General features: G+C 39.4%; 1 protein-coding gene across 8 annotated transcripts in view; it reads right to left on the minus strand.

Annotated features, from left to right (window-relative positions):
• The window catches only part of ENOX1 (ecto-NOX disulfide-thiol exchanger 1), a 357,261-nt gene that overhangs the window by 179,184 nt on the left and 162,682 nt on the right, over positions 1 to 15,395 (minus strand). The window lies entirely within an intron of this gene.

The raw sequence follows: 15,395 nt of genomic DNA on the forward strand, positions 1-15,395 counted from the left end.
CTTACCCATATGTATAAATATTTGAGGGGGTGAGAAACACAGAAGATTGAACCAGGTTCCTCCCAGTGGCACCCAGTGACAGGACAAGACAAAAAAGACAAATTGAAACACAAAAAAATCCCTGTAAACATAAGAATTTTTAATTTTTTTTTTTTTTACTTTAAGCATAGTCAAGTACTGAGGCAGGCCCAGAGGGGTTGTGGCATCTCCACCCTTGCATAGTTTTGACATTCAAGAGGCCATGGTCCTGCACAACATGCTGTAGCTGACGTTGTTCTAACCAAAGGGTTGGACTTGATGATTTCTAGAGATGCCTGCCAGCCTTATCCTTTCTGTGATTCTGTAAGGATCTGCAGACATAAAACATTTATCGAAATGAGGTCAAGTATTGAAAGTGGAAGAACTAGACCTTTGAATCATGGAGTCCAACTATTAACCCAGCACTAAGGCCACAACTAAACCATGTCACTAAGCACTACATCTACATGTCTTTTGAACACCTCCAGGGCAGGTGACCCAAACACCAGCCAGACTCAACACTTGACAAACCCTTCTGTGAAGAAATTTTCTTAATATCCAATCTGAACCTCCCCTACTGCTTGTTACTTGGGAGAACAGACTGACTCCCACCTGGCTACCTCCTTTCAGGCAGTTGTAAAGGGCCATAAGGTCCCCCTGAGCCTCCTCTTCTCCAGGCTGAACATCCCAAATCCCTCAGCCATTCCTCATTACATCTGTGCTCCAGATCCTTCATCAGCATCACTGCCTCATCCAAATAAGTGGGTCTCTTTGTCACAGCAGGAAATCAAGTTGGTCAAGCAGGACCTGCCTTTCTTAAAACCATGCTGGCTGGGCCTGATTCCTGAGTTATCTTGTACCTGCTGGTTAATGGCATTCAAGGTGATCCGCTCCATGACCTTTCCCAGCAACAAGGTCAGGATGACAGGCCTGTAGTTCCTTGGATTCTCCTTCCAGCCCTCTTGTAGATGAGCATCACATCTGCTGTATTCCAGTCAACAGGGAGCTCCAACAGTTAGCCAGGGCTGCTGGTAAATGGTGGGGAGCACCCTGGTGAGCCCTTCCTCCAGCTCCCTCAGTGCCCCTGGGTGGAGCCCAATGGGCCTCACGCACCTGTGTGTGTCTGGGTGATGAGGAGGTCGCTGACCATCCACCCTTGGACCTGGGGCTTCATTCTGCTCCCTGCTCCTGTCCTGCACCTCAGAGGGCTGGGTACCTGAGAACAGCTGGTCTTACTGCTAAAGCCTGAGGAAAGAAGGGATTAAGTACCTCAAGTCTTTTCTTCATCCTTTCTCACTGTTTCCACTGCATACAATAAAGGATGGTGATTCTCCTTAGCCTTTCTTCAGTTGCTGATGTATTTACAGAACCATCACCAAGAGGCTACAAGAGATGAGCGTACATATTGACCTCCTCCTGCACCCCGGTTGCTGTCTATACCTTGGCCTACACCATTTCTTTGCAGGAAGCTAAACGTAGCAGAAGGAGTCTCATCTTTTTTGTACTGATCCTCTAGTCCAGAAGAGACATGAAAAGCCCCATCCTCTCTTGTTTTCCCTGAAGTCTTGGGATAGTTGAAGAGGCACCATAGCACTTCTTTCACTTTACATGACAGTAAAAACATCTAGATTCTTCCTTTGCCTGGATGGCACGGGAGTAGAGAAACTCATGGTTTTTCCTGCTTAACTGCTTTATGTCCTGAATCTCTTTGGACTGGGATTATGAAAGAGAAGCCACAACACTTCGCTTCCCAGTACAGAGGGAGAACACTAGGCAGGCATCTCCCTTGCACACTTTGTGCAGATATTTGCACAACATTATATATAAATATATATATATATATACACATAAATGCATATATATAAAAGAGCAGATTGAGCCATTTAGAGAAAGAAGGAGAAAACTATGTGATGGAAGAAGGGTAAAACAAAAATGAGGACGTAGTGAAGGCAGGTGTGAAGGGAAAAACATGAAAAGGGTATACTCAAAAGTAAATTGTGCAACCTGACACCTCTCTCACTTAAAGGCAAACATAAAATAAGGAAAGATTGGACAGCTTTTATCACACTCTTTTCTGGAGCATTCACATGCCAAAGAGTTAGCTATTCTGAGGTGCAATTTCATAAGGTCTGCCAGCACCAGATTCCCAAAATTATAATGTACAAAGTTCAAGCTACAAGTTTTAACTTGTAGTTAACTCCTTTTCAAAGCTCTGTAAAAAAGGGCATTTTCACAAGGACACAGTCACAACCTCCCAGCCATCAATGTCGTGGTTTCCATTAAGTAAAATATGAATAAAAATCTAATGACAGAAAAGGAAAATTTTGTTTCTCAAAATGCATTCTGAAGCTCACATCCCATCATCACTACAGCTCTAATGCCCCAGTCAGAGCTGAATAACAAGTAATAGATTAAAAAGCTCTGAATATGCACTTGATAGTCTCCTCTTCCATTACTCTGCTGCACTCTCTGCTCTTTTCCCATCGTTAGTATTGGATAAGACTTACAGGAAGAGATTCTTCTCCGACACAGCTATTGAAAACCCAATAGTCTGATTTCCATTATTCAGTTTGATTTCTGTCACCTCTCTGAATCTATTCTCACAGAAACATAGATTTCTGAACATCCATTACACAAATGCGACTTCATCATTATTCACAAGCATAATACCAGCTTCATTTTGCACCTGTTTCTTGCCTCCTAGCTAAAACCTCTTTTAAAGAATATCTTCACTCCTCGCTCCTGAAATTTCTTCTTCACCCTAGAGCAGCATTTCTTCTTATTAGCTATGATATACTTTTCAAGATCACCCGAAATACTCCTCAAAACCTCCACATTTCCTGTTTTGTCTGACATGCTTTCAGATTAGAGAATTATAGACTACCCCAGGTTTCAGATAAGAAGCATTTAGTGAAGTACTGTATGACCACTGCAAAATAAAAAAAAAATCAGGTTTATAAACAGAGCCTGGACAGCTCACCAAAAGAATAATAAACATAGGTTCTCTTGCATAAGCACTAAGTAAACTGCCTTATGCATACAGGTTTTATTGTCTGCTTCCAATGAATTTATCTCATTTTCACTATCAATAAAAAATATGGATTTGGGGAAACATAAAATGAGTTTAAGGATGAATTTTTAAAACTCTCATAAAATGATGGATCTACTAAGTAAATACATTGATTTTGAATGCAATGAAATAGCAAACATTACTTGTTTTCTGTGAAGATGGAGATGGGCAGAGGTAAAGTCAGGATTCCCCCTAAAAGCCCTGTTTTTCAGTGGTTTCACAATTTGGCCTGCAGACTACATTTGGCAAAGAACACTTCAGCCTGGGAGTATCTTCTTGCCACAAATAATTTTCAAAACAAATTAAATCTGGGTCGTTTTTATGTAGTTAGCAGTGCAAAGGAGATTTTCTGTGCTTGTTAGTGGTCTTCCAAAAAAAGGGCTTTGATTTTTAAAAATTTGAAACATGGCAAATGATAAATCCATAGAACTGTGCAGTCAAATCACTTGGGGTATTCTGAAGGCAAACTCAGTTAAAAATAAACAAAGGGTTTGACTAATTAAATAAAATTAAATAAATAATAATAAATAAACCTAAGGGTTTGACTTGTTATTTTTGAACAGAATGTTTACAGTTCTTTTTATATGTGAGGCTTTACAAAGCTATTCCTGTTCACCAAGAGAGATGTAAAGAAGGTTTTAGCATACTCTTTAGCATATAGCCCTTTAGCAATGCAGAGGTTATAAAGGTGTATTGGAGAGATGACACCAGAGAAAAATAACTCTCATCATCTCAGCCCATTGCTTTGCTAATCTGCATCGATAAACCGGTTTCAAGATTTTTCATTTTTAATCCTAAGAAAGGCACACTTTAATGTCTGTGTTTAGCTCACCCCTATTGTCCACCAGTAACTTCATGTGAATTGTCTTATGCTAAATGCAGAAAAAATCATGACAGAATTAATTCCCAGCTCTCACTAATCAGACTGGGATCTGAAAAGGAGACACACATTCCTCTCCCTACATCTTTAGTAGTATCAAAAGACTGGCAAACAATGTTAGGCTGCTGTTTATAGTTCTGTTACCCTGCTGATTTCAAAACCTGTAGTCTCTTCCACAGCTGCACAGACTTTATGTCTTCAGCACATATGCATAAGTGACAATCACTTACACATAAAGAAAGATTTTGCTGCTATAGCAGTAAAAAAGAAAGAAAACCCAGTTACCTCTCCTGTTGCTGCACTCTGTTATACACTCAGTAAGAACAGAAAGCCTGAAATTGCTGTAGACACTGAAGAAGAGTGGATGCAACTCTAAAGAAACAGGGAAAGGGCCTCAAACATATGCAATTTCACTGTTTGGCATGTGAAAACAAAGAGATATCCATACCTCCAGCTCTTGCATACAAAAGGTTGGCCAATTCCATATATATTAGTGCTGTCAACTGTCCCTTCCTCCCCCCTGCCTCTGTGGCAGAGGTAGCAGAAGAGGATATGCCTATATTGCATTTACTCAAAACCCATCCTACCCATACTATCACATAGCCAGTTTGGTTCAATCTAAGATGCCAACCTCTGCGCTGGGGCTTGGCATGTGTAAGCAGATGATCCCTCCTCTACCGCTCCTCGCTTCTCAGGCAGCAACCTCGGAGAATTACTCTTGAATTACCAAGCAATAATTCAATATTTTTGCAAATACCAGAGCACAGCCCGTCTGCAAGGCTGGAACTCTGGACCCTTTTATAAAGCTGATTTTTTAACAAAGTGTAAAAATTCTGCTGTGACACAGAGAGCCTGCAGCTATGGAAAGAGTATCCATGTGCACCTGGGTTTGCATTTAGGTAGATGGATGGGCATGCACAAGGCTGGTTGTCATCAAGAGGAAAATCTGACACCAGAGAGGGCTCTAGCAGCTTGGAGAACCCACAACCACCACCAGACACCTGCAGTCCTTTAGATCAATCTGACTCTACAGTGCAAGTGTTGGAAAGGTGGGAGGGTGGATTGATGGGTGCATGGGAGTTTTGTGAGTTTCTGGAACAGCTCTTGGGTTCTGGGACAGCCTTGATGGCTAGAAGGACAGATGCACACGTGTTTCTGTGCCCTATTGGATTCTCTGGTGGCTGGCAGTGGAATACCTAGTTGGTGCTTTTAAGGGTAAGAGCTGTTTCTCAGTACAGAAGCAAAATACTCTGAGGAGTATTTTGGAAGAGCTGGCAGTCATGCACTTTGAAAGAGTCAAGCTTCCAAAAGGATGTCTGTGACTTTTCAGTGCTTTTCAGTGTCACATGAAGGATTAATCTCTCCAGGGAGGTTGGACTGGATTAGGTGGTTTGTTCAGGGTTGGCAAGAGTGTTTTTGCAAACAGTGCCAAGGCTGGAATAAACTGGAGCACAGCTATACTGAAATGAACTAAAATGCCCAGATATTCAGGAACTCCAACAGCATTCTGAGGTTTTTTACTTCAGTAACAATTTTCCCAAGGTTTAGGAGAAACAGCTTTAAGAACAGATCTTTCTTAATATTCTGTATAAAATAACAGCATTTAAACGTTATATTTTATAGCTAGGCTGTATTGAGTTTTATTTAATACTTGTAACAGAAGGGGCTCATCTGGGAATGTGTTCTGTTGTTATGAGAAATGGTACAAACAGGAGAAATCACGTGAAATGCATGGAATGACAGAGGTGACATCTGAACAGTCAAACAAGGGCTCTTCACAGCCTTCAGAGACTATAATTTTTTATATAGTTACTCTGTTTTCAAAAAAAAAATTCATACTAATGTAGTGCTTCATCTTTAATGTGTGATTTGGTACAGGATATTTACAGATGCATTAATTAGTGGGAATAATTGATCTAAGTTTGTAGAATAATAAGTTTGTAGCACGATCTTCAAAAGGGTGCCCATAACCTGCAAATCTCAAACTTCAGAGCTGATATGTGGAAGTTAAACACCTGCAGAAGGCAGGAAATAGTGCTTTGGGCAGTTAGTTTTGGTGTTCATATATTCATATGAACTGTAAAATGAGAACAGACAACTAAAAATATCTTAATAAGGCACAGTGCCAAAAACAATGGACAGAAACATTTTTCTGCTGAGATTACTCTGCAGTAATTTAAAAGGAATAGCTTAAAAAGTAGAAAGAAGCTAATGACTGCAGGCAAGTTACGTTGCAAATGTGCTTTTCCTTAGCAAGCTGTCACTGTGTACAGAGGTGAAATATAAACCTGTAAGTAAAGAAAATACATGCCTATATTTTAAAATATTATGTTTATATTTTATTATGTCCTATTTTTCAAATGCTGTTAAAATTATCAAGCATAAAACTAATATTTATTCCTCTATTATAAGCACCAAGCTACACTGCAAACTCAGGACTTACAGCTATACAAACACAACTTATTTATGTACACAAGGAGAAATATGTCTTGTTGGGAATTCAGTCCAAGTGTGTGGTCATCAAGCTTTAAATCAGAGACTAACACAAAAATGCAAGTAAAACATTTACTCTTCTATTATTACTATTATTATTTCTTAAATTGTTTTTCAGTTGCTTTTTTTTTTCTCATTTTCAATATTCTGCCGCTTGTAGAGGTGCACTGGTTTGTGCTCAATTATTTTTTAAAGTAAATAAATAAGTAAATAAATAAAAAGAAAACTCACTCTTGAAGTGGTGATTTGTTAGGGAAAGACAGAATATACCCTAGAGAACCAGACTGCAGAATATTTGCCTTCTTTATAATGAAGCTCCAGATCCTAGGCATTTGCAATTACAGTCCCTTCCACAGCAGGAACTGCTGTTGTTATTGATACCTTTTATAGTCCATGTCATGTAGAGAGGCTCCCAGAAGGTTTGGTATTTTAAGAGCAAAGCAGGCTGGATTGAAAATGGAAGGAGGTTGAAAAGCCTGACATTTCTCATAGTCTCCCCTTAGAAACAGCTTCCAGTACATTGAGATACGAAGAATACAGGAAAGTAAGTTATGACACTGACCTGGTTTAAACTGATAAAAACAAATAAAACTGATAAAAACTGAAAATATGAATTCTATTCTTTCCCCTTAAATGTCAATGATAGAAACCTATACATAAAATATTCACCTTGAACAACATGCATATTTTTGATTGAATAATCCTGTACATGTGGAGTTGCAGTTTAGAGCTTCACCAGCCACAAGGGCTGAAGGTTTCCATTTGAGATGCCTGCCTCATGCTCTACTCCCTCACCTATCCCTCTGCCATCACCCTGCTCCCAGAAGATCAAAAGTTAAAATCAACTTGTGCTAGTTCATCTAAACAACTGGGTTGTTTCTAAGAACATGGCTGACACAGATATTCTGTGTAATTTTTTTTAACATTCTACAGTCCCCAGGAAAATACACATATTGAGCAGGGTCAAGCAAGGCTGAATTTGTGAGGGCTGATTCAACCAGGTCTACATAGACCTGTGATTTGCAAAACAGGTTATTGCCTGTCCTCAGCAGAGAATTCACACATCCCCATACATTCAACTCCTGGTAGCACCAAATTCTCTGTAGATGATGCCTGCACTTGAGTGTAGCTCAGCCCATGAAGCTCCAGTCCCCAAGCTGCACCTTCACACATTAAACTGACCTTATTCCAGGGCCTCTCCTGCTGATCCTGGGCTCTATCTGTAAGACTACAAAGGATTTTTTTCCTTGTGCCCACTCTTTATCCTGAAGTAACGTCCTATTCCCATAGGAGAAGAGAAAGCTCCAGAGAGGATTCATGTGCCCTACCTTTTGCCTCCTAGAAAGGAAGACATTAGGATCTGGAATAGACTGCTTGGAGTCAATGGAAAAGAGAGGTTTTTCATTAGGGGTAACTGATCTTAGACACTATATTTTAGCTATATCTGCTGTTACCTGTGTATTTGATGATGGTAGGAGCTGTGCCTGGAAAGGTTTATTTCTCTGCAGAGGATACAGAGGAAGCTCTGAGAGGCTGGTTCAAATGTCAATGTCTATGCTTCAGCTGACACAAAGAGGATAAACTAAACTTACCCATTCTGATTTTGTGCAAAGAAGTAACAGTGGACAGAAAAGATATCAAGGCGAATAAAAGATGTAGGAAGAGACAGAAAGAAAGAAGAGAAAAGAAAAATAGGGACAGAATGTGGTGAGAAAACATTTGAGTGGCAGAATAATCATCAGCTTGGAAGGTATAAAAGTCAAACTAGTCTGTAAGTAATGGTTACACGTCTCTCTTCAGAAGGTGGAATCGATCCCAGAGAGCTTCATTTCTCACATTCCTTGGTTTTAACAAAACACCTCTGAAATTCACAAGGAAAATTACTGTCTTAGCCCTCCTTTAATTTCTGGTGTCCACAGAGGGCAGACAGCTTATTATTATCTTCAGTTGTTCAACTAATTCAGATAGGAGAGGTATGAACTATGAACCCAGACATCTTAACCTGCAGTTATAGCCTATGAGTGGTAGCATGTAAGATACCATTTCTAGTTTCTTATTTTTAAAAGAAAACACACTATTGGACTCTGAAGTCAAACTCTCGGGAGGCAAGCAGTATCCCAATTTAGGCATTTTTTATTACATCCGCTTTAAACAGGATACAGATTAGGCATGGGACTCTACATTAATGTTTGCCTCATTCAGCAGTTCAGTATTGGTTATTTTTATTGACTAGGTTTAGGGTGAAAAGTGAAGATGACTTTATTCCCTTGCAGGACTCACAGCTACTTAGTTGCAGAAGGCTGAAGATATTTTGGGAGTAGAAGGTGGAATTAGAGAAAAAAGGCCATATGTAGAGGCAGTGGGATTTCAGTGGTGAGAGCCAATTTCTTCATTTGCCAGTTATAAATTATTTTGGGAGTATTGGATGAGTTATGCTAATCAGACAACTTCATTTTGGGTTGGAGGTGACATGGCAGGAGCACAGCTATAGATTGAAATCATTATCCATTGTGTCTGGAACATATAAAATGCTATGAAATATCCTGAAAAATCAATATCCCAGCCTGGACACTAAAAAATAGGTCAATGTATTTGATAAAGCTCAACTGGGACAAATATCTCTTGGGAAATTCAGCTTTCCCATTAACCTCAGGGATGGTTAATTTCCAGATGATTGAAACTAGTTTAAACCTGTTAACCATGCTTCTACTTCCCAAAAAACATAAAATCTTGCCTTTGTTCCATTCTTTTTCTTCTGTGCCTGATCTGACAGTGATTTTTTTTTTTTAAAGCAGGACCTTTCTATCTCAACAGCAGTTAGCACCTCTCCTATAGCTTAATATATTTCGCTAATCAATATTCGTAAGACATTATGAGTGTGGTTCATCTTGCTGAACACTGGACATTTGCAAAGCAGGTATTTAACATCTGAGGCTGTTTTTACAGGCACTAGAGAGAAATGGGTAAATTTTGGCAGCTGGTTCCTCTGACCTATTTTAGACATGCCTGTTTCTCTTGTCTAGCTATACCACCTTCAGGCAAGTACCGCTGCTGTACACATCTGCATTGGAGAGGTTCAAATGCCAGCAAAACAAAATCCACCTGCCACTTAACCTTTCAAACAGAGAGTCCAAAATAACTAAAATAAAGTGGGTTTACATAAAAGAAAATTTCTCTCAACATTTTTAACATTTTCATATACCTTACGGTTTTCATTCCTTTTTCCATGTTGTCCTTATCTTGGACAGATTTAGGATATTGAACATGCACAGATAAGCCTCCATGACTACCTACTTTGACAGATACACAGATAAGAATGTACTGTTAAAGTGATTTAGCAAGGTTGAGGTATTTAGGAACAGCTTTAAAGGTGCTTCGAAAGTGGTTTAGTACTACAAAGGCATCATTAAAGCATTTATAGTTTTTTCTTCTTCTAAAGGGGGCCTGGGGTGGAAAAGAAAGAAAGGAAACAAGGAAGAAAGAAAGGTGATCCAAGTATAAAACCTTGGCATTAACTCAGTGCCAAAAATAGCAAAAGAAGCATAGGAGTATCCCCAGAATGCTGTTTTGATTTGGCAGTACCTCAATTTTTTTAAACTTCCCTCTAAGGATATATAAATGCTGAATGTTCCCAAACTTTCACTTTACCTTTTGAATGAAGAAGGTCTCTTACTTTTTTCAGTCAGTTATCTGCTGAGAGAGCTACAGGTGGGACAATTACAGACTTATAAAGGAGCTTTTCACCCAGCACCTACTTTTGCACAGTACTTTTTATTGAGACAGCATTTCAAGCAGAGAACTCTGTACAATGCAAAATTGAGAGGAGACATTCCTTTGTTTTGGCTGAACAGCACCCTCGTGGCTTCTCTTGCTGCAAGACCTCTGCAAAGAGCTGCCATAAAGCTGATATAGAGCCATAAAGCCCCCATAGCCTGAAAACTGGGTACAGTTTACACACAATATAAATGTTTAGAGAGTGCTGGTCTGAATGATGGAAATTTCATTTCATATATACATTGTATGTTTTTAAGCTCTATGGCAGAAGTCTTTGCTCAGATAAGAAGGGAAAGACCGCTGGCAAACTGGAAATACTTTAAATTTTCTGATATAATATCTTTAATTTTAGTTCACAGCAAATCTTCTGCTTAGCTGAAGATGAATCAGGTACTAAATACAACTACCTACACAGCTACTGCTTGTGAACACCAAGGGTCTTTACTTCCTAAAGACACTTCCATCAGATTGTAGAAAATGGCTTTTTAATAGTATCTTTTTAATTCTCATAGAAGTATCCAACTTGTATGCACTTAGAAACTGCTCTTCCATTTATGATAATTGAATCAGTAACTGCAGGTGTCTTATACTCTGTTACAAGTTTATAAATTTTTTGTTAAAAATTTGCAGAAGTCAAACTCTAACAATTGTCAAATTCTTAACTACAAAAGATTCAGTAAAACAGTGTAAAATCTCTTGAGTTAAAGCTGAAATACACTTAAAATTTGAAAAATACTTCTCCCTGCAGTGAAAAATAAATTTGAGTACCATAAGGCTTCATTGTGCTAATTTCTGGCTATGCAAACATGATGCACCAACATAAAAGGTACCCACAGGAGAAAAGGATCTTGTGTGTCACTGAATGTGTGATGGATGGTCAAGATTTCTGCATTTTCTCTGACACTAGCCTAACTAACCACATGGTGATGGAAGAGTCAACATTTATTTTTACAGGCTACCAGGAGTCATATAGTGATGCATGTATAGAAATATACTTAAGATTTTTTTTTCACCGTGAAAGTAGGGCAAAATTCTATTTTTGTTTTGATGACAGAAGGGAGTTAATAATTTTTTTCTATAACATTGCAGAAAAAAGGTACAGCTACAGTCCATAAAAGTTTTATGAGTACTCTTATTTATACTGTGCTTAAAAAGAAACATCTGTGATTGCTTTATAGTTTCTTTGTTTGCAGACAAAATTTATCTGGTTTACAAGTTCCTTCTGAAAAGCAGCTGAAACAGAAAATTCACCACAGCATTCTTTTCCACATTTGGCCTTTTGCTAATACACACCTTGTCATGCTACAACTGAGGATCACAGTTCTTCAAAAGCATTAGGGAAAAGTATGGAAGCAAGATTTAAAATGTAAGAAAATTGATTTCCTTAACACAGCTGACAGTAAAATAATTACTTACTTGTTCAGTGGCTGCAGTTCCTAAAGAAATACTGTGTGACTAACTCCTCAGTTACTGTGCCAGAGTCTCAGGACGAGCACTGCCCACTGCAGTGAAGTCCATGCTTTTGTGTTTCTAAACCGGCAGTGCACAAAGCCGGATTAACCACACCATCCACACAAAATCCAAGCATCATCCAGCTCCAGCTCACTGCAGAACTGAACCAAGAGGCCACAGAGGATACATGTGTCCAGAACAGGTGAAAGAACCGCACCTGCTCTGCAGACAAGGCAGACTTCTGCATGCTTGTGCAGGTACACCCATGCACATACATACCCATACACTAGAGCTTGCAGCTTCCCAGCAGAAAATCCCTGCTAGAAATGCTGTTTAAATTGTGTCAGTGCTGCAGCTGGGCCCCACTTCACCTCTCTCTCTGATACAGTAACATACTAACAGGGAAATGGAACAGCTCCACTGCAATGGATTCGAACCACCAGGCACATTTCTGACAGAAACTACTCAAGCAGGCTGAAACCTTATCAAACTTCCTCCTTGATTCTGGGGTTGTACCAACCAGCTTACAGCCTATTCTGAATTATGAAAAAGGCACTTCATGTTTTGTTCTTCATTTGCCAAATTTACCCATTTTTAAGAGAGTTTGGGGACATGTTGCAAAATTTCAAGATGCCAGGAAAGCTTATGAACAAGAAGCACCACATGATGACAGATGTATTTTCAAGAAAGATTTGACATTCAGAGTAAAAGGGCAACATAGGTTGGGGAAGAGATAAATGTAAGATGGCAGAGCTCATCTTTGTATTTAGATGAGCAGTCAAATCTGAGGCTTGGAAGCCACAGGGGATGGATGACATTAGGTCTGCTGCCCTGTAAAAATGATAGTGAGATTTTTTATAGTTCTGGTGTATAATCTTTCTGCAAGAGATCAGGTATATATACAGCCCCAAAAACCTGAAGGCTGCTCTGAGATGAGTGAGATGTGTTTCAGTCACTCACTTGCATATCACTGGACAATCTGGAAGGCCAAAAATTGACAGCTGTGCAGTTCTTCAGGGGTTTCAGAGGAGCGAAGCTGAGAGGCTCTGTACATTGCAATGGATGTTGCTCAAGCCTGGGGTTGTGCTGCCGTGTTCCAGGATGCCCACAGGGATGTTCCAGCTACAAAGTGACCTTAGCAGCAAGGGACATGAACTTTTCTCTCAGTACTCAGCCAGTTTTCCAATGGATTTTGACGGGGAGTCTCAATTAATAAAATCATATTTCACCATTAAGCATGGTTCAATATCTTTATTTGAAGATTTCAGTGCAATTGGTTTTTTCCTGCCAACTGGCTTCAGTTCAGAATTCTCTTTACTTTTTCTATTGATCTTTCCTCCTGTCAAAGAAGCCTTTATTCATCCCAATTAATGCAAACTGGGTTAAAAACTTTTCATGCTTCTGGTACTAGTGGTAGCATGTACCATGTTTTAATTAGGACAACATCCCTGAGTAATTCAGGCATTTGCGCACCTGCATCTTGAAAATGGAATCATCTACCCTTGCCTGCCCCTAGAAATCTTCAGTTTCCTGGGATGTATGTGATTCAGTCTAGCCTTACCAGGAGAGTTTTGGAACAAGGTGGGTTCTGCTTGGCCTCCACATCTCTGTAGTGAAGTGAAAAAGCATGACACATATCTGAGTTCCTCAGTTCTCCACTTCTTATCCAGGAAATGTGGAAATCCTGCTGCAGATTACAGCACTATAGCCCCAACTCCTGACAGAATTTATGTTCTTAGTTGGACTGAGGATCACTACTCCTAATGCTGTTCAAACTCCATGTCTCATAGGTGAAATATTTCCAGTTCACCAAATTGTCATTTTCTAGGTTGGTTGAAAAACTTCTGGAAGTTCTAACAGTAAACAGAAACTATGTGAGTCCAGTTTGCCCACTGGTGTCCTTCCCAGCCTCATCCTTCACCCTGCCTTGGCTGTGCAATGGCCACTGCATTGCACACAACACGGGACGATTTTGGGTTTGTAAGCAGAACATTCAGAAGCATGCTACTGACAGGTGAAAAGGAATAAAGAGCTCATGTTTAGAGATGCTGACTCTGCTGTGCTAACACAAGCAAAAATATAAGGGGGGAAAAAGCCCTTTATTTTTATTCTTAGCATTTGAAGCTAGCATTCTGAATACACTCTGGGATTATATCTCCTGAGTCAAATAGCACTGTATTTACCAACACTTCTCAGAGAAGAATGGCCTTTTAAGTGATGCTTAGCAACAGCATTCTCCATTCTATTCTATTAGTTTTAACACTTCCATGTTTGTTTTTCATTTTGAGTGAAAAATACACAAGAAGAATTTCATTCATGCTCTGAACACCAGTATGTTCAGATGGATGGCCCTAGCCATAAGAAGCCCTTCTGTAACTGACATTGCACTCAAAATCTGTTTGGACCAAAACTCCAAGCCTCCCAAACCCACAACTGATGTCCCTTTACATGGATGTGATTTTCAGTCCTCTATTAGCTTATGCTGTCCAGAAACCATCAGACTGAAGGATGGGCAATCACCTTGCAAAGACCAGGATGAACCACAGCCCATGAGAAGCTATGCATCCATGTATTCCACAGAAGCAGACAGAGCTATGCTGATCAAAGTCTCTTCGGAAGGATTAGGTGTGCACCAGAATTCAGGAACAGAACAAGGAACATGAAGTTTAATCTTGCAAAGAGAGAGGGTGTGTTTGAGGGGGCATGGCCAGGAGGTTATTCTGTACCATTTCACATCATACTGGGTGGGAGCGAGGGATTCTCTGGCTTCCTGGAAGAGGAGCAGGGGTTTTGGCAGAGGAAATGTGGCAGGAGGAAGAAGCCACTTGCCTTTGTTCATTGTAACCCAGGGTCTGAAGGAGCATTTTGCATGTAAATCATTCCTTCTTTTGTACACTTTTTTTTATTAATATAGTTATTATTACTGTTCATTTTCTTATCTCACCACTGTTTCCAGTAAACTGATCTTATCTCAACCCATGAACTTCACTTTTGTACCTCCAGTTGTCAGCTGTGGATCTGAACAGTAAAGTCAAAATTCCTTCTCCCTTGCAGTTTCAGATACTTTAATTTCTATTCTTCACTATGCAACTGAACCTGTGTTACTACAAGTCATGTCTATTTGGACTGCCATGTGAGTTTGCTGAATGTTTTTAACACAATTCCCTACCAGATAAATAAAAAATTTTAAAAAAATCAGCCACTTTGATCAGGACTAAACCATGAAATCAGAGTTCACACATAATACTTAACCTAAATAAAGAATTCATGGGAAACAGATTCTTGCTATCATAATATTTATTGGAAAGGTATACAGAAAGAAAAAATCCATACATGCTTCTCAGGAAAGCATAATTTCCCAATGGATACTGCTCTATTCGACTTGAATCTAAACTAACACTCTAGATTCTAATAGCACTTGGCAAGCTGCAGACACATCATTTTTTAACTTAGGCTCACATTTGAATTACCTGGACTTAGATTTCCAATGTGACCTTTTCAGGGCTTTGTTTAGGAACAAAAAGAGTTCTCACTGGAGAGAGAAGAGACTTTTTAGAGAACAAGATGTATTGCTAAAGGTAGGCTAAAATAGAAGCTGCTGCTAGTCTAAATTTAAATAAAACAATGACTGTGCACGTAAGATTTGTTGCTTTCAGATGACAAAAGGGAATATAATTTTAATTTTTTTTACATTTAAACCAAAATTTG

Source organism: Zonotrichia leucophrys, chromosome 1 (assembly GCF_028769735.1).
Source record: "Zonotrichia leucophrys gambelii isolate GWCS_2022_RI chromosome 1, RI_Zleu_2.0, whole genome shotgun sequence".
NCBI lineage: Eukaryota > Metazoa > Chordata > Aves > Passeriformes > Passerellidae > Zonotrichia > Zonotrichia leucophrys.